The following is a 23,931-nucleotide window of genomic DNA, read 5'->3' as shown; positions in this document are numbered from 1 at the left end:
AGTGAAGCCTGGCTTCATAAAGAGCTCTGAGTGAGCCTTTGCATTACCACCAGCTGAATTAGAGTAAGTTTAGGTACAATTCAGAGCAGAACTGTGAGTGGCCATGTGTACTTTAAAGAGCAGCGGTCTATTTTAATATCAGTGTTACAAAGATCTTTAAGTAATCTTCTGTATTATCAACTTCAGAACTCTGAGTGGGGTAGTGTACTATTAGAGATAGGCTCTAAGGCCCTGATTGTGAGTGGGTCTGTGTTTTCAGACCCCTGACAAACTCCTGCTTGTGTGGGCGTCTAAATCACGGGCTGGGTCTTATTTGACACCTCCTGTTCTTATTTTATCAATTAGTGACCATTAAGCAGAAATATTTGGGATATAACAGGCCCTGATTCTAGACACCTATTAATGGTCTGCAAAGACTTGGGGCGTGATTTAAGAAAAGTGGCGCTACACCCAGTGCAGCACCACTTTTCTTGCACCCCCCTAACGCCACCACGTGTGCGCCATATCTATGATACAGCACCATGGCAGTAGTTAGGGGAACTAGTGTCAAAGGTTTTCATGCTAGTTCGGAGCTTAGCAGGACTAGCATCAAAAATGTTGACGCTAATCCTGCAAAGCCTATTGAGGCCCATTAAAAACCAGGATATGCCTCCTTTTATTGCCTGTTGTGAGCAGGCGTTAAAAGTGCTGAAAAAATGATGCAAAGAAATCTCTTAGATATCTTTGTGCGCATTTGTTTACGCCCTCCTAATGGAGTAATGGCCCCTTTTCATACAATATGCCTGGCGCAAGCATAATGTAGCACAAAGGGTTACAAAGTGGCGCAATGCACGCATTGCGCCACTTTGTAAATTTGGCGTGGCGATTTTGGCATTGATGGGTCAGATTAGCATTAAAAAAACTAACGCTAATGTGGGGCAAGGAGTCACAAGGGGCTCTTAAATCTGCCCCTTGGTGATTGTTTGTTAATCAAAGCAAACAATTCAGGGAAAGATTCCTACAGTTCCAAATGCCCTGACTCTAGAATTCCCTTTCACTTCCATTTGTCTTCAAAATCGACTGCCACAGGTTCAGAAGAGCATAAAAAATCACCTGTTCTACTTTGCTGTGCTCCGTAAATTTCTCCTTCCCACCTTTCCATAATGTCTGTCTACTGCCAAGTTTCCTAAGAAGTCCTTTGTGTGAGAGCTGTACACAAAAACATAATGAAAAAAAGCAAAAACCTTATAAAAACAGAAGAGACAAGACAATATTGTGAAAAGAGGACGTCACCCTTTACGAATACTTTTACTAAAATATCATACCTTGGGTCAGATTCAGGAGTGTATCTATCGGTGTGCAGGGAGTGGCATGGGGGCCCAGAGGTCAGGGGGCTCACTGTACCCTATTTTGGTTGTCTATTATTATCAAACCAGAGGTGGGGCATTGAATCCATCTTCCTAACTTACATTAGTGCCCCACCCACTCGTTATTATGCCATCAGAGAACTTGTGTAACTTGCTGTGCCAGTTTCCACAAGCTCAACTTGCATTTGTGGAATTTATTGTGAGGATGCAGCTCCAGTATGAACCCACTTTGGTTGTAAAGGTTAGCTGTCAATCATTCTGATTGCTTCATTTTTTATTTCACTATATACATGCTTCCCGCTTGCCAACTGAGAGCACTAGAGAAAAAAATATGTGAGCTGGCAAACTAAGTAAAAAGAATATGTACGATTGACAAAACAGTAGAGTTTTATCTATTTTATGAATATTTAACTGTGACCATAGACTGACTGGTGTTTAAAGACTTCGTTTAGATATATGTGAAAACATAGAAAATCACAACAACCCCTGGCATATTGTTAAAAAAAATAGAATATTGTAACAGAAAAACTAAATTAAAGTCTTTAAGTAAAACCAGGAGAAAGAGGGGTGGGGTAACATCATAAAGAACGATTTTTATATATACAAAAGAGAGAAAAAGATGTGTTCATACTTGAATTTACAATAAAAGAAAGTACAAATGAATACAGTATGGTAAAAGATAACAATAACTGTAATTAATTATGATTTAGATTGAACGACAGAGAGATAAATATTCATGATGGATGAAAATGTTCTGACAATATATAATTGGTATCAGCTGTATAATTAGTGATCTTATTCAGAAAAATAGTTAAAGGTAACCTTAACATTTGAGCATTATGATCCTTAGAACATTGATGCAAAAATAGATTATGTAATTCATTATGATATAAAACATTTTCCCACCACGCTTTATATGATAACATATTAGAACATTCCCAATGATACGCAATTTGTTGAAAAGCAATAACTAAAATCAGAATTTATTATGTGGAGAACTGAGAAATAAATCATTAGATAGAGTACCTAGAAAAATATGTAAAATAATACAAGAGTGTCATAAATTGAATGTATGTTTTAGTTGTGACAATACCTTATGGCAATAAGCAAATGTGTTGGGGCACCAAAATAATATATGCATAAGATCCTTCGGGATAGTCATAAAACCAGAAACTTGGTGAATTGGAGGGCAAAAATGTAGAACATTGTATAGCTATAAAATAAAGTCTATGGTAAATAAAGAAAGGATTTGTGTATTAGCTGTTCTAGAAATTTTGTAAATACGCAGCCAAACTGTATTCTAAAACATATCATCCCAATCTACCCCTAGGTTTTTCCCATAAAATGTCAGATTTGAACTTGGCTCGAGATGAATTTGGAGATGACAAAACTTTACAGAGATTAGAAGCAGTAGAGCAGAAGCAAGAAGAGCAGTTGGTGTAGGATCATGAAAGATGATAGTAGGGTAATTTTGTATGGAAAATAAAGTATTTAATACCGTATATATTAGATAATTGAAACGGTTTTAGAAGGATGTAGGGCAGTTACATTTCTGTTGAAATTGAGGGAAAGAAAGAAGGATTCCATCATCAAAAAGGTTGCTTAATCTTCATTCCTATAGTACCCCTAGCCCTCCAAGAATGGCAAAAAAACTGGTCTATTGCTGATTTGTACGAGATTATTATACCATAAGGATTTAGAGAGAAAAATAGAAGAAGTTAATAGTTGTTTAGTAAAAGTAGATCTTAAAAAGGAGTATGTATGTTTAAGAACTGGAATAGAGACCTAGTTCCTTGATCAATATGGATTATAAAATATGTGCAACGCTGTTAGCATTACGGTTGGAAACTTTCTTCCATGACTTATTGGGAAGGAACAGTCAAATTTATAAAAGGTAGACTAGCGGCTGACAACACCCGATTATTCTTTAATGTACTCAGCAAAGCCACTTTCCTTTAAAAAATCAATAACAGCCATAACAATCAATGCAGAAAAAACATTCAATAGAATTATTTGCCATTATATGTTACAAACCTTAGCTTGCCATGGCTTTAGTCCTTAAAATGCTTCAATAATTTATCTTATAGCTTTATTGTACAAATCCCCACGAGCTTCGGTTCTAGTTATCGGTAGAGTATCTTCATATTTTCCTCTTTAACGCAGTGTTTGACAAGGATGTCCTCTTTGTCCTTTGCTGCTCGTTTTGGCTCTTAAACCCTTCCTGATTTGTATTCATCTTAATCCAACTTTTTCTGGTTATCCATATGAAGATCAACAATTAAAATTAGCTGCAGATGCGTATGATGTTCTTCTTATCTCATCCCCAGAATATTTTCTTCCAGAATTACTAAATGAAATAGATCTCTTTTCTCAGGTTTCAGGTTATAAAATGAATATGGACAAAACAGACGTTCTTCCACTAAATAAATATACATTTAAACAATCCTTTATTAATTCTGGTTTTCAGTGGGCGTCCTTATCTAGGATCAAATATTTGATTCACTTGTTCCATAAAAGAACAACAAAACTGATAAATCACTTTCCTCTTGGAATCCTTTATATTCATCTTGGTGCAGGTTTTTAGATTTTAATAAAATGATGATTTCACCTATGTTAGTATGCACTATCTCTATGTTACAGGTACACATCCCACAAATAATTTTTAAACAAATAAACACTACACTTTCTAATTTCTTATGGAAAAACAAAAAAGCAAGGATCTACTGTCCCTGTTTCAAAAATCAAAAAATTAAGGTGGTGTAAATTTTCTAACCTTTGCCTGATATATCACAATGTTTTTGGTTTACGTCAAGCTTCCTTCTGGATTTATGACTCTGTTAATCCCTTTTCTCCATTGTGGTTCCAGATTAAAATAGCCATGCTCCATCATTTTACACCAAAAGAAACTCTTTCTTTCACAACCATAGATTGACTTGCATGAAGATTTACAGATCCCTATTGATGATTTCCCAAACACCTACATGAACGTCTGAGTTGCCGGGTTTTAACTAGGGTAAGTTTTGTGGTTGAAACACAACAGTTTGAAATGTGTTAAAGGATTACTTTATACTGCACAGTGAAATACAGAAATGCGTGATCTGTGTGAACATTTCTAGATCTTGCAAGGCCTTTTGTTACTTTATAGGGGGCTTATAAGCCACCCATTGGTTACCATTGGTTGGCTTAATTTTCATCCTCATTTGCTTGATTCTTATACTTAAGCTTTCATATTCTTCCTTCCTTTTTGTGTGTTTGTTCCATTCCTTGAGAATGGATGCATTCATTTATCAGTCTCTACTATGTTCTTTTTCTTTAAGCACTATAGAAGAGTACGTGTGCTTTTCAGCTATCTCCTTTGCGTACTTCTATTCCTTAGTGTTCCTCCCCCAATCCCTCCTGCCCTCCATCCTTCCACTGTCCGTGTGCCTTCCTCAGGTCCCCTGTCCCACTCTCTGTTGTCCGTGTGCTTGCTTGAGGACCACCTGCCTACCCTCAGTTCACTCTATTATTTCTACCAGCTCATCCTGCCCACCACCATTATGCTTGCCCCCAACCCCTGCCATTGACCCTGCATTTTTTGTGTGCTTGCCGTAGCCCCTCCTGTTGCCTTCAATAGTCTGCCTGCTTGCCCCAGACCCTCCACCAACCTTCCGTTGTCCATCTGCTTGCACTGAATTGTAACATAGCTGCAGAACAATGACAAGGTTAATAATTCTCATAGGCGGGACTCATTGCCTTTACCCATGCTTGTATGTTTTCTGTAACCTATTCATGTAGTTATTTGGAAAACCTTCAAGATGGATTGATCAGTTAAGTGCTTCTAGTGTGATCTACAATTCATGAATTTGAATAAGGCAAAGCCAATTTAAGCTTTCATCTTTCCAAATCGATACATTGAGTGTGATGGAGTTGGAATGGTAAATCCTGTCATCTACCAATGTTTAGAAAAGGAACAGACTGAGCTGTGATGCGTCATTTAAAAACAAGTCTTTAGTGTAACTTAGTTGTTTGCACCTTCTCCGTGATATGTTAAATAGAGTCATTAAGTCCATTCTTATACCTGTTCACTACAATCTTTTATTGCCTCAAACATATGATGTACACATCTTTGGTCTTGTGGGTGGTATAGAACATTAACATTATTTTAGTCCTACTCCATTCATCATGTGGATAAGCTATTGCTATTTTGAAGGAATTCCTAAAACACTCCTCCAGATATTATTCATAATATATATTATCTGAGTAGTGTAATATCAATATCAAAACTTACAATTAACAAATAACTTGAACGAAAAGAAAACAAATTAAAATAATGTTGGTGTTTAAGGTCATCAGCAGAGGCTGAGTGAGTTCTAGATATAATCTAGAGTGAGCTGAGAGTGTTGTTTGGTTTATAAAGAGCTCTGAGTGAGCCTTTGCTTTACCACCAACATAATCTGAGAAAGTTTAGATATAATTAGGAGCAGAACTTTGAGTGGCCATGCGTATTTTAAGGAGCAGAGATCTGGATGTCTTATAAGTGTTTGAGTGATCATCTGTATTATCAAATTCAGAGCTCTGAGTGAGCCAGTGTATTATCAGGGGTAGACTCGAAAGCCGTGATCATCAGTGGGTATACTTTTTCAGACGCTTGTGCAAACTCCTGTTTGCGCAAGGGTTACGTGTTGGGTGTTATTTAACACAACCAGTAATCACTGATTGTGTTAAGTATCTGACCCTTCATTAAATGTTGGCAGGTCAAAACTATCAGAATCTCAATGGGGATGGTATTTACAGTCCCATGCAGAGTTTGGTGCGACAAGCACTAAGATCCGCATGTTGCGCCCCAAAAACTAGTGATAGGTGTTATTTATCACACCTAATAAGAAATGTACCCCTTGTTATATTTATTTATCAGGTGCAAGAAATAGCACACACATTCAGACGAACTCGGAATCAAGACCCGAGTGTGAAGACACTTTATAACAAGCTTTAAGCTTGCGGGTGTTATGAAGTGCAGAGCTCTGATTTTTTTTATATTAATAAGCACAAAATTCTTACTGACTTGTTTTTTTTTTAGTTACTTTGTTCACTGTGAGCCTTGGTATTTGCGTATCTTCCTGAGTGAACTTGGATACCATCCAAAATAGAAGTATGGGTAACTCTGGGTAGTTTCAGATCTACCCAGGTGGGTCGCAAAAGTACAAGCAATAAATAAATATGCTTTTATATTCTGTATTCATCTTGTGAAATGTACTGCAGAATTCTCAGGCTATGTCTTCTGACAAATTGTTGCTTATTTTTAAAATGGAGACTGGAGTTTACAAACTCCTTTCACTTTGTAGTCAGAGAAAGAAAAATAAAGTGAATTATGTGACAATCTTGCTGGGGTATAGGAAGTGTGAAAGGAAGTGCCAGTAGGATGTCATTGTTTTGTAGCTGACAAACATTTAAATGCTTGTAAATGAAATGTACATATTCAGCAGTTAGGGAAGCAAAAATGAAGCACTTTTTTGTAATTCTTAAATGTGATGGAAACAAACACTCAAAATAGGATTAAAACAAATCAAGAAACTTTATTTGATAATGCACATATGATAAATATTCAGTGACATTCGATTTCCACATTACCGTTTGTGTGCAATACAGCTTTATCATAAAATTGTATGTCTCTGCAAATGTAGTGGCCATTTCAATGGAAAATGTGCTGTCTGTAAACTAACCTCCTGCATTTTCCAAATGGATTGATTTAGGATGATGTCCAATTTCAAATGTAGCATTGAGCCTGTTTTTTTAGCCTTCAAAGATGTATTTCACAACCTTTTGTGAGTTCCTAAAACTTTTTGTCTTGATTTTGTAGAAATACATTTTATATCCTTTAGAGCAGTGGTCTCTAAACCTTTTAATGCCGCGCACCCCTAGTTGAAAAATAAAAAATTATTGGACCCCCCTCAGAATTTTTCACAATTATTTTATAAAGATGGCAATGTTTAAATATGTCTAGACCTAGTTAAACATTGCAGTTAAGTGCTGTTACCTTTTTAAAAATGCAATAACATGCTTCTGCTCAAAACAAAGCCCTGTTATCTGTATAATGCTTCTTTTGGCCACTCCCCCAACCGGGATCACTTGAGGCCCCCCTAGGGGGCCCTGCCCCCTAGTTTGAAGACCTCTGCTTTAGAGTCTCCTTTGTGAGAAGGCCACAGCCTCTCTCATTGTGAGTGTGGGGTCTGCATTTGTTCTTGTTCCTGCAGTATCACTGTAGTGGCACCACTAGATCCGCAACCCAGAGAAGGCTTGGATTCCTTTTCTTTTCATCTTCCAAGTAGTTTATGTTATCTGATAACCCAACAGTAATTACAGGCATCACTTACTTACACCGTGTCCACAGGCCCAAATGTGCAGTGAGGTTAATTTCACTCCAAGGAGTTAACCTCTTCTGTTTTGCTTTCATTAATTAATGAGCATTCAACAGGGCCTGATTCTAGACACCTATGAATGGCCTGCAAAGACTTGGTGTTCATTGGCTGGTTAAAACAAACAATTTAAGGAAAAGATTCCTACACTTCCAAGTTTCCTGACTCTTGATTTCCCTTTCACTTCCTCTTGCCTTCAAAATCGACTGCAACAAGTTCAGAAGAGCATCAAAAAACGTCTGTTCTACTTCTCTATTTCTCCTTCCCACTTTTTCCATTTTATCTGATTGCCGCCAAGATTCCTTAGAGCTGCTTTCTGTGAGAGCTTTACACAAGAACATATTGGAAAACCTAACAAAACAAAGAGTAAAATATACTTTCCATAACCGACGAAACAAGACTAAATTGGGAACAGAGGAATTCAGCTTTTACGCAGTCTTTTACTAAGATATCATAACCTGGGTCAGATTAAAGGTTGTATGTATCGGTGGTGCAGTGAGTGGCACAGGAACCCAGAGGTCTGAGGAGCTCACTATTCCCTATTTTGACTGTCTTTTATTAGCAAAACAGAGGTGGGGCACTAAGCCCATTTTCCTTTCCTGCATTAGGTTCCGACGTGCTCATTATTATGCCAACACACATCTTGTCTAACTTACTGTGCCAGTTAACAGAAGCTCAAATTTCATTTGTAGAATTTCTTGTGGGGAGTCAGCTCCAGCAGGAACTAGCTTTTTTGGTAAAGGTTAGCTGTCAATCATTCAAATTGTTTCACTTTTTATTTCATATTTACATGCTTCTTGCTTGCCAACTGAGAGCACTAGAGAAAGAAATATGTGACCTGCCGAATTAAGTAAAAAGAATATGTACGAATGACAAAACTGTCGAGTTTTATCAGTTTTATGAAAATTTAACTGTGACCATAGACTGACTGGTGTTTAAAAGACTTTATTTAGATATATGTGAAAACATAGAAAATCATAACAACCTTTAGCGTATTGTTAAAAATATAGAATGTGGTAACAGAAAAACTCAATTAAAGTCCTTAAGTATTTGCTGGTAAAACCGGGGGAAAGGAGGGAGGGTAACATTATAAAGAATTATTTTTATATATACAAAAGAGAGAAAAATATGTGTTCATACTTGAATTTACAATGAAAGAAAGTACAAATTAATACAGTATGGTATACGATAACAATAACCGTCATTAATTATGATTTAGATTGAACGACAGAGAGATAAATATTCATGATGGATTAAAATTTTCTGACAATATATAATTGGTATCAGTTGTATAATTAGTTATCTTGTTCAGAAAACAGATAAAGGTTACCATAATGTTTGAGCATTATGATCCTTAGAACATTGATGCAAAAAAAAGTATATAATTTATGATGATATAAAACATTTTCCCACCAGGTCTTATATGATAATTTATTAGAACATTCCCAATGATATGCAATTTGTTAAAAAGCAATAGCTAAAAAAAAATTGACTAATTTATTAAGTGGAAAACTGAGAAATAAATCAATAGATAGAGTACCTAGAAAAATAGGTAAAATAATAAAAGAGTGTCATAAATTGAATGTATGTTTTAGTTTTGACAATAACTTATGCCAAAAAGCAAATGTGTTGGGACACCAAAATAATATATACATAAGATCCACTTTGGGATAGTCAAAAGACCAGCAACTTGGTGAATTGGAGGGTGAAAATTTAGAACATTGTATAGGTATAAAATAAAGTCTATGGAAAACAAAGAAAAGGATTTGTGTAATATTAGCTGTTCTAGACATTTTGTAAATACGCAACCAAACTTTATTCCAAAACATATCATCCCAATCTACCCCTAGGTTTTTTTCCCATAAAGTTTCAGATTTGGACTTGGCTCAAGATGAATTTCGAGATAACAAAACTTTACATAAATTAGAAGCAGTAGGGGAAGAAGCAAGTAAAGCAGTTGGTGTAGAACTATGAAAAATGATAGGTGGGTCATTTTGTATGGAAAATAAAGTATCTAATACTGCATTTATTAGATAATTGAAACAGTTTTAGAAGGATGTAGGGCAGTTCAATTTCTGTTGAAATTGAGGGAACCAAAGAGGGATTCCATCATCAAAAAGTTGGTTAATCCACATAATACCCTTAGCCCTCCAAGAATGCCAAAAAAACAGTCTATTGTTGATTTGTACAATATTATTATACCATAAGGATTTAGAGAGAAAAATAGGAGTTAATAGTTGTTTAGTAAAAGTAGATTCTTAATAAGAAGTATGATTATTTACGAACTGAAAAGGAGATCCACTTTTCTTGATCTATATGGATTATAAAATATTTGCAACGCTGTTAGCATTACGGTTGGAACCTTTTCTTCCATGACTTATTGAGAAGGAACAGTTGGGATTTATAACACGTAGACTAGCGGCTGACAACATCAAATTATTCTGTAATGTACTTAGCAAAGCCCCTTTTCTTAAAAAAACAATGGCCGCCATAACGATCAATGCAGAAAAAACATTCAATAAAATTAATTGGCATTATATGTTACAAACCTTAGCTTGCCATGGCTTTGGTCCTTAAATCCTTAAATAATTTCTCTTATAGCTTTATTGTACAAATCCCCAAGAGCTTTGGTTCTAGTTATCGGTAGAGTATCTTCATATTTTCCTCTTTAACGCGGTGTTTGACAAGGATGTCCTCTTTGTCCTTTGCTATTTGTTTTGGCTCTTAAACCCTTCCTGATTCATATTCATCTTAATCCAACTATTTCTGATTTTCCATATTGAGATCAATATTTAAAATTAGCTGCAGATGCGGTTGATGTTCTTCTTATCTTGATCCCAGAATATTCTCTTCCTGAATTACTAAATGAAATAGATCTCTTTTCTCGGGTTTCAGGTTATAAAATTAATAAGGACAAAATAGAAGTTCTTCCACTAAAGAAATATAAATTTAAACAATCCTATAATAATTCTGGTTTTCAGTGGGCGTCCTTATCTAGGATGAAATATTTAGGAATTTGGTTCACTTGTTCCATAAACGAAACTATTGATATAAATGTTAATGAACTTTGCAACACAACGGATAAATCACTTTCCTCTTGGAATCCTTTATATTCATCATGGTGCTGGTGTTTAAATTCTATTAAAATGATGATTTCACCTATGTTAATATATACTATCTCTATGTTACAGGTACATATCCCACAAATAATTTTTAAACAAATAAACACTACACCTTTTAAATTCTTAAGGAAAAGCAAAAAAGCAAGGATCTCCCTTCCCTGTTTGCTAAAATCGAAAAATGAAGGTGGTGTAAATTTTCCAAACTTTGCCTGATAGATCACAATGCTTTTGGTTTTCGTCAAGCTCCCTTTTGGATTTATGACTCTGTTAATCCCTTTTCTCCAAGATGGTTCCAGATTAAAATAGCTATGGTACATCTTTTTACACCAAAAGAAACTCTTTCATTTATAACCATAGATTGACTTGTAAGAGGATTTAGAGATCCCTATTTATGATTTCCCAAACATCTACACGAACGTCTGAGTTGCCGGGTGTTATCTGGTGTAAGTTTTGTGGTTGAAATGCTTTAAAGCATTACTTTATACTGCACAGTGACATATAGAAATGCATGATCTGTGTGAACATTTCTAGGTCTTGCAAGACCTTTTGTTACTTTAGAGGGGGCTTATAAGCCACCCATTGTTTACCATTGGTTGGCTTCATTGTCATTGTCATTTTCTTTATTCCTGTTCTTCAGCTTCTGTATTCTTGCTTCCTTTTTGTGTGTTTTTTCCTTCCCTGGAGCCTGGATGCATTCATTTTTCAGGCTCTACTATGTTCTTTTTGATTAAGAACGCTAGAAGAGTATGTGTGCTTTTCAGCTATTTCCCTTGTGTACTTCTACTCCTCAGTGTTCCTTCCCTAGTCCCTCCTGCCTTCCCTCCCTCCATTGTCCGTGTGCTTGCCTCAGGTTCCTGTCCCACTCTCTGTTGTCTGTGTGCTTGCCTGAGGACCATCTGCCTACCCTCAATTGGCTGTATTATTTCTCCCAGCCCATCCAACCACCACTATTGTCCATGTGTTTGTCCCCAACCTCTCCCATTGACTCTGCTTTCTTTGTGTGCTTGCCGCTGCTCCTCCTGTTCACCTTCAATAGTCTGTCTGCTTGCCCCAGACCCTCCATCAACCATCCGTTGTCCATCTGCTTGCACTGCATTGTAACATAGCTACAGAACAATGACAATGTTAATAATTCTCATAGGCGGGACTCATTGACTTTACCCATGCTTGTATGTTTTCTGTAACCTATTCATGTAGTTGTTGGGAATGTTTTCAAGATGGAATGGTCAGTTAAGTGCTTGCTGATGGCTTCTAGTGTGATCTTGAATAATACAAAGCCAATTTAACCTTTCAGCTTTCCACATTGGTACATTGAGTGTCACGGACTTGGAATAGTAAAGCCTGTCATCTACCAATGTTTAGAAAAGGAACAGACTGAGCTGTGAAGCGTCATTTAAAAACAAGCCTTTATCGTAACTTAGTTGTTTGCACCTTCTCCGTTTTATGTTAGCTAGAGTCATTAGCTCCATCTTCATACCTGTTGACTACAATCTTTTATTGCCTCAAACATATGGATGTACCCAGCCGTGGTCTCATGTGGGCGGTATAGAACATTAGCATTATTTTAGTCCTACACCATTCATCCACATGGATAAGAAATTGCTATTTTGAAGGGATTCCTAAAACATTCCTCTTCCAAACAGTGGTTCCCCTTCAGTTTCTAAATCCATTTTAGTAGTCAGAATAAAGTGCTGACTCCTAAAATGGGTTTAATATGTTGCAAAAGTATTTTTGCGATCACAAAATCTGAAGCAGAGAGTGTGCAACCTTAGATCTGCTTAGTACATCTAGCCTTCACGAGGCAATAACGCGTACTGAAAGTAGCCTCTTACCTGTGTATTGGAACATGTAGATGTGCATGAAAATGGGCCTGATTCACAAAGGTAAACTTACACGTTGATGTCAGTTCAAGAAGGATGATACCGAATAACTCAATATGCTCAGATAGTAGATGAAAAACACACACTCCAATGAAGTAACAGCAGTAAAGATAATCAAATATGTCCCTATTCCTTCATATTACTGTCTCCAAAATCTTCATGTTACATATGATACATCTATAAGGAGGCAGCCAACATGTGTTTCTTCATCGTGACTTTCTCAAGGCTGAAAACTCAATGTGAAGCAATTCCCCCATGTGCTGATAAGTAAATACGAAACAAGTATTGTCTCTGGAAATTCTCCCTCCCTGTAGTTCGCTACTCAAAAAATAACCATCTAGCACCCTGTCCAGTGAAAATCATAAGCCCTCACGCTGGCAGTAGAAGCCTCCTGTTTGTTGTAAATCACAAAACAATGCATAATCTGGCACAGAGTGAAAGACTACATTACAGGTTCTGATAAGCCTTAAGCATTGTGTGTGTGTAATGTGCAAGTGATCGGTCACTTGCACATGAAGAATAAAGGTTACTGCTGATACTTCATTGGAGTGTATGTTTTTCATCTACTATCGGAACAAAGTGAGTGCTTAGATGTCATTCTTCTTGAGTTCACCATGTGGGGGCTTCTCTCTAGGATGGCGTATTCACCCATGGTGGCAGGGTGACGATACCAAGAGAGCACCACCACAGGGACTCTACAATCTAGGAAACTGTGTATCCCTTTTCTCTGTCCGCTCATCAGATACGCAAACCTTATAGCACCAGACATCATATTGTTCATTACTTTTGTGGAAGTTTACGATTTTTGGCAATTAACAAAGGACTATTGTGAGTATTACCTTGACGACTATGGAGTCTCATAGCAAATCCCCCATACATAAAACATAGGTAGTATTAAAGACACAAATATTTTTTTAACTGTATTTTTTGAGTTTTAAAAGTACAACACATGCAGAAAGAAAGGGGGACAGAGAGAGAGCCAAGAGGTGCAGAAAACAATCATTATGGCATATGGCACAATAATAGTTAAATAATAGAAGAAAAAAGGGGCACATAAAATGTCAAAAATACATAATGATACAAAATTCTGGGTATGACAGTAGTGGCACTGTGAGTGACATGCATTGGGGGGGTGGAAGTTTAGGGGAGGGTCTCTCGAGTGTGTAACAGAGAAGAGGGTAGGTGTTGTGTTGCAATATTTGAATCAGCCTCAGTCAACTCCAAGGTAAGCAGATAGTCCTGTAATGGTTGCCAAATGGCGTCGGGCCATAAGGCAAGCAACTGCACCTGTGCATATGCCTCACTTATTTAGTCACTATTAACTATACTACACAGCCAAGCATTGTCTATGGGACATGTGCTACTGCCTCAATGAACTGCCAGCATGCGCTTTGTGAGCAGCAGTGCAATGGTGGTGAATCTACAGATGTTCTTAGGAAGATCCTGAATATAGCCCAGCAGGGCCAACAGGGGGGAGGGTACAAGTGTGACCCCCAGCATGTTCGAGAGAAAGGAGAAGATTGTGGCTCAGTATTGCCCTATATGGGGACATGTCAAGATAAGTGAGTGAGATCTGCTTCAGTGGCATGGCATCTAGGAAAGTGGGAGGAACGTAAGGGGTTGAAGCGTGCTATTTGCTTGACCGTAGTACAAGCCTAATGGAGAAATTTGAAGTAGAGGATCTTGTGCTTATACTGGATGGAAATTAGATTGATTTGAATGCAGCAATAGTACCAAACCTTGTCAGAGAGTAGATGGCCTAGAGCATGCTCCCAGGCCAGGTGGGTTCCAGTTTCATGGCTATACTGACCAGTTGCCCTCTGTCATGGTGGGTATTGATAAGCGTTAGTGTGGAAAAATCATCCAGAGCAAGGGGATATCTAGGCAGGCGGGAGCTTAATGTGTTATGAAGGCGTCAGAGAGCAAAATGGTCAAAAACGGTCTATGTATGAGAAATCATGGAAGCAGACATCATCAGTGTGTGTTAATGCATGGCCATCAGGGAAGATGTCTCCCAAGGTATGTAGGTCTTAATGTTGTAAGGTTCACTGGACTAATTTTCCAAGTGTAGGAGAAAGTCAAGAGTTGTGGAAGGGTGGTAAAGTGGGGGGAGTATGGAATGCTCCACTACAGTACCCCGCGTAGCTTCTGCTATGTCCAGCTAGTGGTTGAGAGGCTCTCTGTGTTCGATGGGTCAATGGGGATACCCTTCTGCAAGATGTAGGATAGCAAAAGGTCACCAATCAGGTCGCATTCTGCTTTAAGATAGGGAAGCCGGGCATCAGGATGGTACCAATGATACGCATATTGGCACTGCACAGCCAGTTAGTAAAGTTGGGGGTCAGGAACCCCAAGACCCCCACAGTCGTAAGGGAGGATCAATGTATCCCAATAGACACATGGCCGGTGCCCAGCCCAGACTAGCTGCAACAGGAGACTGTAGTGTGGTAAAAAAAATTGAGACAAGGGTATCGGGATGTTTAGGAAAAGTTAAAGGAAACGGGTAACTTAATGACAGTCACCTGTCCTGTCATAGAGAGGGGGAATCTGATCCAGCATTCTACAAAGATACTATTCTTAAAATTCCTTTGTGAATCCTGTGCTAACTTGTGTCATATGACATTATCTTATGTTGTTCAGTGTCTTACTGTGATGTACTGGCTCATGCTATATGCTTTGTTATCCTGTCCGTTATGATGTTATGCCAGTTCATTCATGCTGTGTCATGTTATGTTATTACAACTTGATTTTATTTGTGGTATTTTTATTTTTTCAGATAATGTGGGACCGGTGCAAGAGGCACATGAACCCGCTGAACTGCCAATATCATTTTTTGCTACTAAATTGCAAGCTGGGAGATCACTCCTGATTCTCTCGTTCTGACTGTTGGACTGACTGACTACATGTATACAATGCATGTAATAAACATACCTCTAACACGGTTTAAATGGTCTGAGTTAATAGACATATGGAATCAGGAGTATGGTACTCAGTAGCACACGTTTAAGAGCTACAAAAATGTGAAAAAGATGAGAGCATCTATTTTCCTCAATCTGTAACTTGGTAGTTCCCGGTGACGTTTTTCAAATTGTGTTGAACCACGACTCCCTTAAATGGCATGTAACTGCTCACATGGAGCCTATGTTTGTCACTTGAATCTTGACTGACTGCCTACCTACATTCCCCTTTGACTCTCGCTGTAGAAACTGGCGCAGCACGAAGGCAAGAATCCATTTACAAGTGAAAAAGGTAGCTCTGAGTACCCTCAAGAATATTTTTAGAAAGCAGAACCCAAAAGACAACTTCAGACACAAGAGTACATGTTTGACTGGAATGCAGCTACTTGGGCGTCAGTAGGTGTTGGAATGCTTCAACCTCTAGGGCCCAGCTCTATGAGTAATGGAGATGAGGGCAAGAAATGGCTAATGTTCATCAACCACGGGGAAACCCTGAATCTCCCCTCCTTGCCCAGTAAGTTTTACTTATGTAAGGAATAAAAATGAATATTATGAAGACCACCGCATGGTGCGACTCACTACCAATCAGACCTCAGGGTGATGTAAATCTGGTTAAAATCAGAAACATAGCTCCAAGTAATTCTCTGCTTTTCTCAAAAGTGCATCTCTAAGGGACTCCAGATATTATTCACAATATATATTATCTGAGTCAGTGTAATATCAATATCTAAACTTCCAATTAACAAATAATTTGAACGAAAAGAAAGCAAATTAAAATAATGTTGGACTTTAAGGTCATCAGCAGAGGTTGAGTGAGTTCTAGATATAATCTAGAGTGAACTGAGAGTGATGTTTGTTTTATAAAGAGCTCTGAGTGAGCATTTGCATTACCACCAACATATTCTGAGGAAGTTTAGGTATAATTAGGAGCAGAACTTTGAGTGGCCATGCGTATTTTAAGGAGCAGAGATCTGGATGCATTATAAGTGTTTGAGTGATCTTCTGTATTATCAAAATCAGAGCTCTGAGTGAGCCCGTGTATTATCAGGGGTAGACTCGAAAGCCGTGATTATCAGTGGGTCTACTTTTTCAGACGCTTGTGCAAACTCCTGTTTGCCAAGGGTTACGCGTTGGGTGTTATTTAAAACAACCAGTAATCACTGATTATGTTAAGTATCCGACCCTTCATTAAATGTTGGCAGGTCAAAACTATCAGAACTTAAATGGGGATGGTATTTACAGTACCATGCAGAGTTTGGTGCAATAAGCACTAAGATCCGCATGTTGCGCCCCAAAAACTAGTGATAGGTGTTATTTATCACACCCAATAAGAAATGTACCCCATTTTATATTTATTTATCAGGTGCAAGAAATAGCACACACATTCAGACGAACTCGGAATCAAGACCCGAGTGTGAAGACATTTTATAACAAGTTTTAAGCTTGGGGGTGTTATGAAGTGCAGAGCTCTGATTTTATTTTTTTATACTAATAAACACAAAGTTCTTACTGACTTGTTTTATTTTAGTTACTTTGCTCACTGTGAGCCTTGGTATTTGCGCAGCTCCCTGAGTGAGCTTGGATACCATTTAAAACAAAAGTATGGGTAACTCTGGGTAATTTCAGATCTACCCAGATGGGTCGCAAAAGTACAAGCAATAAATAAAGATGCTTTTATATTCTGTATTCATCTTGTGACATTTACTGCATAATTCTCAGACTATGTCTTCTGACAAATTGCTGCTTATTTTTAATATGGAAAATGGAGTTTACAAACTCCTTTCACTTTGTAGTCAGAGAAAGAAAAATAAAGTGAATTATGTGACAATCTTGCTGGGGTATAGGAAGTGTGAAAGGAAGTGCTAGTAGGATGTCATTGTTTTGTAGCACACAAACATTTAAATACTTGTAAATTAAATGTACATATTCAGCCGTTAGGGAAGCAAAAATGAAGCACTTTTTTGTAATTCGTAAATGTGATGGAAACAAACACTTAAAATAGGATTAAAACAAATCAAGAAACTTTATTTGATAATGCACATATGATAAATATTCAGTGAAATTTGATTTCCACATTACCGTTTGAGTGCAATACAGCTTTATCGTAAAATTGTATGTCTCTGCAAATGTAGTGGCCATTTCAATGGAAAGTGTGCTGTCTGTAAACTAACCTCCTGAATTTTCCAAAAGGATTGATTTAGGATAATGTCCAATTTCAAATGTAGCATTGAGCCTGTTTTTTTATCCTTCAAAGATATATTTCACAACCTTTTGTGAGTTCCTAAAACTTTTTGTCTTGATTTTGTAGAAATAAATTATATATCCTTTAGAGCAGTGGTCTCTAAACCTTTAATGCTGCGCACCCCTAGTTGAAAAATAAAAATCATTGGACCCCCTCAGAAGTTTTTCACAATTATTTTATAAAGATGGCAATGTTTAAATATGTCTAGTCCTAGTTAAACATTGCAGTTAAGTGTTGTTACCTTTTTAAAAATGCAATAACATGCTTCTGCTCAAAACAAAGCCCTGTTATCTGTATAATGCTTCTTTTGGCCACTCCCCCAACAGGGATCACTTGAGGCCCCCCTAGGGGGCCCCGCCCCCCAGTCTGAACACCTCTGCTTTAGAGTCTCCTTTGTGAGAAGGCCACAGCCTCTCTCATTGTGAGGGTGGGGTCGGCATTTGTTCTTGTTTCTGCAGTATCACTGTAGTGGCACCACTAGATCAGCAGCCCAGAGAAGGCTTAGTTTCCCTTTCTCTTCATCTTCCAAGTAGTTTATGTTATCTGATAACCCAACAGTAATTACAGGCATTGCTTACTTACATTGTGTCCACAGGCCCAAATGTGCAGCGAGGTTAATTTCACTCCAAGGAGTTAACCTCTTCTGTTTTGCTTTCATTAATAAATGAGCATTAAACAGGCCCTGATTCTAGACACCTATGAATGGCCTGCAAAGACTTGGTGTTCATTGGCTGGTTAAAACAAACAATTTAAGGAAAAGATTCCTACACTTCCAAGTTTCCTGACTCTTGATTTCCTTTTCACTTCCCCTTGCCTTCAAAATCGACTGCAACAAGTTCAGAAGAGCATCAAAAAACACCTGTTCTACTTCTCTATTTCTCCTTCCCACTATTTCCGTATTGCCTGATTGCCGCCAAGATTCGTTAGAGCTGCTTTCTGTGAGAGCTCTACACAAAAACATGATGAAAAACTTGACAAAACAAAGAGTAAAATATACTTTCCATAACCGAAGAAACAATACAAAATTGGGAACAGGGGAATTCAGCTTTTATGAAGTCTTTTACTAAGATATCATAACCTTGGTCAGGTTAAAGGTTGTATCTATCGGTGGTGCAGTGAGTGGCACAGAAACCCAGAGGTCTGAGGAGCTCACTATTCCGTATTTTGACTGTCTTTTATTAGCAAAACAGAGGTGGGGCACTAAGCCCATTTTCCTTACCTGATTAGGTCCCGGCGTGCTCATTCTTATGCCAACATACATGTTGTCTAACTTGCTGTGCCAGTTAACAGAAGCTCAAATTTCATTTGAGAATTTCTTGTGGGGAGTCAGCTCCAGCAGAAACTAGCTTGTTTGGTAAAGGTTAGCTGTCAATCATTCAAATTGTTTCACTTTTTATTTCACTATTTACATGCTTCCTGCGTGCTGACTGAGAGCACTAGAGAAAGGAATATGTGACCTGGCGAATGAAGTAAAACGAATATGTACGAATAACAAAACTGTAGAGTTTTATCTGTTTTATGAAAATTTAACTGTGACCATAGACTGACTGGTGTTTAAAATACTTTATTTAGATATATGTGAAAACATAGAAAATCATAACAACCTTTAGCATATCGTTAAAAAAAATAGAATGTGGTAACAGAAAAACTAAATAAAAGCCTTTAAGTATTTGCTGGTAAAACCGGGGGAAAGGGGTGGGGGTAACATTGTAAAGAATTATTTTTATTTATACAAAAGAGAGAAAAAGATGTATTCATACTTGAATTTACAATGAAAGAAAGTTCAAATGAATACAGTATGGTATAAGATAACAATAGCAATCATTAATTATGATTTAGATTGAATGACAGAGAGATAAATATTCATGATGGATTAAAGTTTTCTAACAATGTATAATAGGTATCAGTTGTATAATTAGTTATCTTGTTCAGAAAAACAGATAAAGGTTACCATAACATTTGGGCATTATGATCCTTAGAACTTTGATGCAAAAATAAAGTATTTAATTTATGATGATATAAAACATTTTCCCACCAGGCCTCACATGAGAATTTATTAGAACATTCCCAATGATATGCAATTTGTTAAAAAGCAATAGCTAAATAAATTCGACTAATTTATTATGTGGAAAACTGAACAATAAATCATTAGATAGAGTACCTGGAAAAATATGTATAATAATAAAAGAGTGTCATAAATTGAATGTATGTTTTAGTTTTGACAACAACTTATGCCAAAAAGCAAATGTGTTGTGACGCCAAAATAATATATGCATAAGATCTGCTTTGGGATAGTCATTGTAGGCAGCTGGCCTGGCTTGTAGTGGGTACCAGAGATACTTACACCTTGTGCCAGGTCCAGTTATCCCTTATTAGTGTAGAAGAGGTGTTTTTAGCAGCTTAGGCTGATAGAAGGTAGCTATGGCAAAGCAGGTTAGGCTGAACTAGGAGACATGTAAAGCTCCTACTATACCACTGGTGTCATATGCACAATATCATAAGAAAACACAATACACAGAAGTGCTAAAAATAACTTTATTTTTATGACAATATGCCAAAAGCATCTCAGGGAGTACCCTCAGTATGAGGATAAGTTATATACACAAGATATATGTACACAAACCAAAATTATGCAGGTAATAGCAAGAAAAGTAATGCAAGCAGCGTAAAATTACAATAGATAGCAATCGGTGCACATAGGTATAGGGGCAACACAAACCATATACTCCAAAAGTGGAATGCGAACCACAAATGGACCCCAAACCTATGTAAGCTTGTAGAGGGTCACTGGGACTGTAAGAAAACAGTGAGGGTTAGAAAAATAGCCCACCCTAAGACCCTGAAAGGTAGGTGTAAAATGCACCTACTACCCCCCAGAGCACAAAAGTTGTGATAGGGGGATTCTGCAGGAAGAACAAACACCAGCAATGCAACAACAGTTGGCTTCCAGACCTGAGTACCTGTAAGACAAGGGGACCAAGTCCAATAGTCGCAACAGTGTAGAGAGTGGGCAGGAGCCCAGGAAATGCCAGCTGAGGGTGCAAGGAAGCTGCCACCTGTTGGAAGAAGCTTGGAGTTCTGCAAGAAAGAAGAGGACTAGGAACTTCTCCTTTGGAGGATTGATGTCCTACGTCACGATGAAGCTTGCAGAGGTGTTCCCATGCAGAAAGACCGCAAACAAGCCTTGCTAGCTGCAGGGGTTGAAGTAGAGGTTTTTGGATGCTGCTGTGGCCCAGGAGGGACCAGGATGTCGCCACTTGGAGGAGGAGACAGAGGGGGCACCCAGCAACTCAGGGAGCCCTCACAGAAGCAGGCAGCACCCGCAGAAGTACCTAAACAGGTACTTGGAAGCAAAGTGAACCAGATTCCACCCGAAGTCACAAAAGGGAGTCCCACGACGCCGGAGGACAACTCAGAAGGTTGTGCACTGCAGGTTAGAGTGTCAGGGACCCAGGCTTGGCTGTGCACGAAGGAAATCCTGGAAGAGTGCACAGGAGCCGGAGCAGCTGCAAATCACGCGGTACCCAGCAATGCAGTCTAGCGTGGGGAGGCAAGGACTAACCTCCACCAAACTTAGACTGAAGAGTCACTGGACTGTGGGAGTCACTTGGACAGAGTTGCTGAGTTCCAGGGACCACGCTCGTCATGCTGAGAGGGGACCCAGAGGACCATTGATGCAGTCTTTTGGTGCCTGCGGTTGCAGGGGGAAGATTCTGTCGACCCACGGGGGTGTAACACCCTCTCTCAGAGGAAGTCCTTTGTTCTGCCTTCCTGGACCAGGGCTGCCTGGACCTCAGGAGAGCAGAAACCTGTCTGAGGGGTTGGCAGCAGCAGCAGCTGCAGTGGAGACCCCGGAAAGGCAGTTTGGCAGTACCCGGGTTCTGTGCTAGAGACCCAGGGGATCATGGAATTGTCCCCCCAATGCCAGAATGCCAGACTTATAAGTTACTTAACTGCAGTGGTAAATGGCTGTGAAATAACGTGGACGTTATTTCACTCAGGCTGCACTGGCAGGCCTGTGTAAGAATTGTCAGAGCTTCCTATGGGTGGCAAAAGAAATGCTGCAGCCCATAGGGATCTCCTGGAACCCCAATACCCTGGGTACCTCAGTACCATATACTAGGGAATTATATGGGTGTACCAGTATGCCAATGTGAATTGGTAAATTTAGTCACTAGCTTATTAGTGACAAATTTGGAAAGCAGAGAGAGCATAACCACTGAGGTTCTGGTTAGCAGAGCCTCAGTGAGACAGTTAGGCATCTGTGACAGGCTGGAATCTGTTCGCCCGCACTCGGACTTCGCTTGTGCTGACGCTGCCACTGGTGGCCCCAGGCAGCCCAGTTTACCCTCCTGTGATTGGCTGGACGCTCTGGAGTGGCCTGATGTCAGGAAGTCAAAACCGCCGCTACCCGAACGTACGGCGTTCGGTGTTTGTGAGGAAGGAATTGGAGGCGATAGAGGAACCGTGAACCAGTTCCCAAAGGAGGAGTCTGGAGGAAGCAAGGCAGACGCCGAAAGTAAAGGACGGAGCCCAAGTAATAACCGGAGGCAGTGGAAGCATTAGTATCCTGGAGGAGACGGCTGGAGACGAGTATCGGATGCCCCGTTAGCCAGCAACCGGGAGGACAAGCTGCTGCTTCCCGCCACGCTTCCGCAGAAGCGTGGCAGTACAGGTGCGTGGGACAACGACCCTGAACCCGAGTGAAAGAATGGAGTAGAGAAGGTGGGGAGAGAGAGAGAAAATAAGAGAGAGAGAGCGACAAACAAGGGCACGAGCACAACACAAAAGAGGGGAGGAGGAGGGAAAGGATCGGAATCGAATTGGGGTTGCCAGAACTTACCACTGAACACCGTAAAGCACAATAGTCAGTATAAGCCACCGAAGACACCGCGCACAGGATAACGAGCCCTGTAGAGGAATAAACAGACAGAAAAAAAAAAAATTTAAAGTAAGAGTCACTCGGAGAAATGTCACCTTGAAAAGAATAGTGGGATAGGACAGAAACAAAAGGAAGATTTACAGTAAAGAGCAAATAGACAAAAGTGCCTAGTCCACTTACCGATACTGTTCTCTTCTTTCCACATGTGCCTCCCGGGGAACCCCCTACGGAAAAGGAACAGAAAAGAGGAGAGTGAAGATCAGACCACGGAAAACACCCTATACCCAGCATTTAAAGACTAACAAATACGTACCTGCACATTTCCACATCTATTATTTAAAATAAAACTTCTTTGTTGTCACAACTGGAACTCTGTCGGAGTGTTTCATCCCCTACCATCCGGTCACAAGTGGTGTCAGAAGTGGGATTTGAAGGACAAACCGCCACCATGGAAGAGAAGGCGACAATGGCCGATGTTATTACCCAGCTGGCTGAGGGGCAACGGCATCTCCAGTTGATATGGGAGCAACAAATGAAAGATGACAAAGAAGAACGGGAGGCGTTGCAGACTGCACTCAAAAGCCAGGCAACAATTATGGCCAATAACCAGCTGGTACATGAAACAGCACTAGGCAAGCTCACTGATACCATTGCCCATACCAAAGTACATCCTACGGTACCAAGTAGTATGTTACAAAAGTATCAGGAAGATCCGGACTCTTTTTTCACAAACTTTGAAAGAATGGCCAGCACTGCTAACTGGCCTGAGGACAAATGGGGTCAGTATATCGCCCCCCTGCTCACTGGACACCTACAAAACACATACCAAGCCATTAATCCAAGTGGTACCCTGCCATATAAGGACATTGAAAAGACTATTCTAGAACGAGTGGGCTTAGATAATGAAAGCTATCGCACCCAGTTCAGACAGATGAAATGGCAGCATCAGGAGAACCCCTGCACCTTATATTACAGAGTCCAACATGCTGCCGGGAGGTGGTTACAACCCACAGAAAACACAAGAGAGGACATGTTTAATGTCATAGTATTAGAACAGTATTTGGATGCTTTACCACCTACCACCTGGAATTGGGTACGACAACATCC

The sequence above is a fragment of the Pleurodeles waltl genome, chromosome 1_2 (genome assembly GCF_031143425.1).
Source record: "Pleurodeles waltl isolate 20211129_DDA chromosome 1_2, aPleWal1.hap1.20221129, whole genome shotgun sequence".
Taxonomy (NCBI): domain Eukaryota; kingdom Metazoa; phylum Chordata; class Amphibia; order Caudata; family Salamandridae; genus Pleurodeles; species Pleurodeles waltl.
The sequence above is the reverse complement of the archived record's forward strand: the minus strand, read 5'-3'. Positions refer to the sequence as shown.